The 4,186-nt window shown below is 54.7% G+C and overlaps 1 protein-coding gene across 1 annotated transcript in view; it reads right to left on the reverse strand.

The window, feature by feature from the left end:
- The window catches only part of B3GNT8 (UDP-GlcNAc:betaGal beta-1,3-N-acetylglucosaminyltransferase 8), a 2,064-nt gene extending 1,821 nt beyond the window's left edge, over positions 1 to 243 (reverse strand). The window contains exon 1 of the mRNA XM_010849272.1: positions 118 to 243. The gene's annotated coding sequence lies outside the window, so the exon portion shown is untranslated. The remainder of the gene's footprint in view (positions 1 to 117) is intronic.
- Positions 244 to 4,186: the final 3,943 nt, after the last annotated feature.

Genomic DNA, 4,186 nt, shown 5'->3' on the forward strand with positions numbered 1-4,186 from the left:
AGAGACCAGTGACTCCGCCATTCCTGCCCCCAACCCCGCCCCACCAGGAGTCAGGATCACAAGGGTCACGTCCTCGCCTGACAGTCCCCACCCCAGGCACTGCTCCCTCCTTTTTACCTCTGGGGCCAGCTCCGGCCAACTCCAGCACCCTGGGCCTCGGTCCGGCTCTCTCTGCGGTCCGGAGGTGCGGGTGTTGTTCTCCAGCCCAGCCCAGCCGGTCCACTGGCGGGGAGGGGAGCTACTGCGGGCTGGGAGGGCCCCAGGGGCCGGGAGGGGCTAGGGCGGGGCTGCGGGAGAAGGGGAGCGGGGGAGGGCAAGAGGCAGGCCTGAGGGATGGGGCTGGGGCGTGTCGGGGCTGGTTTTCTGGTGAGACCGCGGGAAAGGTGCACGGGAGCTGGCAGACCCGGAAGGGGAGAACCGAGAGTCCCAGGGAGGGTGAGGCTGAGGGCCACCTAGCCGGGGCTGGGAAGTGTCAGAGTGACCCAGGGAGAGGCAGAGCCCCAAAGTGGCCAAGCCTGAGGCCAGGGGTTGGGCCTGGCCAGGGGAGGAGGCGGGCAGTGAATGTGCTGAGAGGGCAGGGGGCCTTGCCAGAGGCAGGGGAGTGGTGGTGTTGCCAGGAGTCAAGGGCGGGGGAAGGGGACTAGTGAGGAGGAGAAGACACTGGCCGAGGAAGCAGAGAACCGGGGAGACCACAGGGGCAGGGAGGGAGGAGAGGGAGGCTCAGGGAGGCCCAGAGGAGAGGCTAGAGGTGGAGCCGCAGGAGATAAGGAGAGCCCCGGGGGGAAGGGGTGGGGAGAGAATGTGGAGGGGCAGGTGGAGGGACTAGGGGTGGAAGCAGAGAGCCGGAGTGGGCGAACAGCCAGAGCCAGGGAGAGGCTGAGAGGAAGCTGGGGAGGAGCTGGGGAGGGAGTGGGTGGAGGGGGAGCCAAGCCAGGGGCAGTGAAGGGTGACGGGTGGGGGCACCAGGAGCCCTGGAGCTGGGCTGACCCCCCGCATCGCCACCCCCACCCCCATTCCCTTGGGTGCCTGGCAGGGCCGCAGTCCGTCCCTGCTGGTCCCTCTCTCCAGCCCTGGGCCGGCCCCTCCTACAGCTGCATGGTGACTCCGGGAACACTCACATCCGGCCCCCTTGGGACCAGAGGGTGTCTGCCTATGTTTACGGCCCTGCCCTACAGGGGCCTCTGCTGTTGGGGCTGCTACAGCTGTCTGGGGAGGCAGGCTGGTGGGGCTGGCTCATCCTAGACCTCCTAGAGCCTGGGGTGAGAGTGAGGGAACTGCACCCCCCTCCTCCCCACCTGCAGGTGAGCTTGGCCTGACCCCCAGCTTGGGTTGGGAACTGTCCAAATCACTGCAGGAACCCTGTCAGCCACGGCAGTTTGAGTAATGGAGCCCATGGGACCAGATGGAGGAAGAGTGTGTGGAGAAGGTGAGGACTATTGATGGAATAAAAGCCAGAGTGGGCTGGGGCAGGGCTCTGAGAGCTCCTGGAAGGGGTCTGTAAGCCTTTTTACCCCCAGGCAGGGCAGGGGGCTGTTTAGCCCCCCGACTCTTGGCTCATCTAGCTACTCCCAGAGCACAAACCAGGGGCAGGGTGGACAGTTCGGGTTGCTGTGTGCCTTGTCTGCAGACATTCCAGTGAGGAGAGAAACCATCCAGCGACTGGAACAGGAGGTCTGATGTCGAGTGACTAGAGGTGGGTGCCTTCTGGTGGAATGTGGACCCCAGCCTGCATTTCTGCCTCCCCAGGTCTTTGGATCTCCCTCTCCAGTTTATGCCTGGGCAGTTCCGGTTTCTCACCTTAGTAACCATAGGTCACTGTTGAGTCCCAAGTTCCAGTCAGCCAACCAAGAAAACTGTCAGGACACCACCAGCTGCACTAGCTAACTCATTATATCCAGAGTCTCCAGTAAGCGCCCTTGTATCAGTGAGCTTTGCTCCGTGCAGTGAGGTCCGCTCTCACTGGCCTAACACCCTGAGAATCCACTCCCATGCGGCTTCTTGAGTGTTGACTGTACATCTGTCTGCAGGTCTTGCCCTTCTGTGTAAGAGCTGTTCCCTTCTGGGTCGCCTGAGCACCCGCTCCCCGGAGCGTGCTGAGGCTTGACCTGTGGCACTTGTGGGTCTAGTGACAGCAGGGGGCGCTTGTGGTAAGTCTCAAGAAAAGCAGGTCTCCCTTTCAAGGCATTTGCCCCAGGGGAGGTCATGGCCGGGCTTTCAAGAGCAGGATCGCAGGTGGTCTCCCCACATTGTTAGGGAAGGCTTCCAGGAGCTTGGGGGTTCGAGGTCATCTCTTTCCTCTGGGTCCAACCAGATGATCTGACTCCAGGTTTCTGGATCCCACCATGTACCAGTCAGCACCCTCACTACCACCAGACAAGAAACTTGTCCAGACTGGGGAATTCAAGTGTCATAACTCAGCAACCCACAAACCTAAACACTGGGTTGTATTTTCAGCAGTATCTGTGAGCAATAACTTTGGTCGGGGGGAAATGCTGTCATGGGAGCTTGCCAATTCCGAGGCGGGTGACTGAGCTGGGCACTTGAGGGAATCTGCCCAACCCTATCTTTAGAGCTGTCATTACTGCCAGTGTCACGCCCAGCAGCCACAGGGCCCCCCAGGGCACGTGGCACCTCACTGGCACCTCATCACAACCCCAGGCGGTAACATTTTTGTGATGCTGCTGCATGCCTTGGATTGTTATTTTTTTAATTTTTATTTTATACTGGAGTATTCCCAGGTAGCTCAGTGGTTTAAAAAAAAAAAAACAAAACACCTGCCTGCCAATGCAGGAGACCTACGTTTGATCCCTGGGTTGGGAAGATTCCCTGGAGGAGGAAATGGCAACCCACTCGTCTTCTTGCCTGGAGAATCCCATGGACAGAGGAGCCTGGTGAGCTACAGTCCTTGGGTACACAAAGAGTTGGATACGACTGAGTGTCTAAACAACAATAGTTGATTAACAGTGTGTTAGTTTCAGGTGTACAGTGAAGTGATTCATGTATATGTTCGCTATTTCTCAAATTCGTTTCCCATTACAGAACGTGAAGCAGAGTTCGCTGTGTTATACATAAGGTCTTTGTTGGTTATTTAGCCTACTTTTTGTTTGGCCCTTCTTAGTTCCCCAGCCAGGGGTTGAACGTGTGCCTGAGAGGGAACAGGCAGGAAGGCCAGAGGTTCCCAAGCAGCAGGAGGAAATAAACTGCAAGTGGCAGACGTCCTGCCTTGAGCCAACCAGTGTTTTTCTTGTGGAAATGTTTTTTAAACTATGTATTTGCTTTAGAATTTGCCTTTCTTCAAAATGGTTCCACCCAAGACTAACTTTATTTCTTTTCTCAAACCTTGGGCTGATATTGGCTCAACAAACCAGTATTCCTATCAATTGTTTTATGGCTGGGGGATGCCATCCTATCTATTGTGGGAGAGGTCTAGTGAAACTCCCTCAGCCTTGAGGTGTCTCTCTTATCTGATTAGTAGCTTTCTAACAGATATAAAACACCTTGCTAAAAACTAGCAAGGGGGCACTCTTTCTGTCCTCTTCTGATGTCAGTGTCAGAAGCTTTCCCTATCTCTATACTTTAATAAAACTTTGTTACACAAAAAGTTCCCCAAGCAGTCAAGCCTCATCTCTGACCCCAGATTGAAATCCTCTCCTCCGGAGGTCACGGATCCCGGTGAAACACACAGCTCACAGCAGCCACCTTTCATGCCATTAGTAGAGGAAGCACAGTCCTAACCACTGGACCACCAAGGAACTCCGTCTGTTTTAAATATAGCAGCATGTGCATGTCAATCCCAAACTCCCAGGCTATCTCCTCTCCTTCCCCCAGTAGCCATAGGTTTTTCTCTAAGTCTATGAGTTTTTGAAGTTCATTTGTATCATTAAAAAAAAATTCTACATATAAGTGATATATTTTTCTCTGTCAGACTTACTTCACTTAATATGATAATCTCCCGGTCAATCCATGCTGTTGCAAATGGCATTACTTCATTCTTTTTCACGGCTGAGTAGTATTCACTATGTATCACATATACCCCCTACATCTTTGTTACCCATTCATCTTGTTGATGGCATTTAGGCCATGGATTTCTAATGTTTCATTTCCTACTGCCAAGGAGCTCAGCAGTGGACTCAAGCCAAAGGCACCATTATCCATTCATCCTGTTGATGACATTAAGGCCATGGAT

This window comes from Bison bison, unplaced genomic scaffold (assembly GCF_000754665.1).
Source record: "Bison bison bison isolate TAMUID 2011002044 unplaced genomic scaffold, Bison_UMD1.0 scf7180017864280, whole genome shotgun sequence".
Classification (NCBI taxonomy): domain Eukaryota; kingdom Metazoa; phylum Chordata; class Mammalia; order Artiodactyla; family Bovidae; genus Bison; species Bison bison.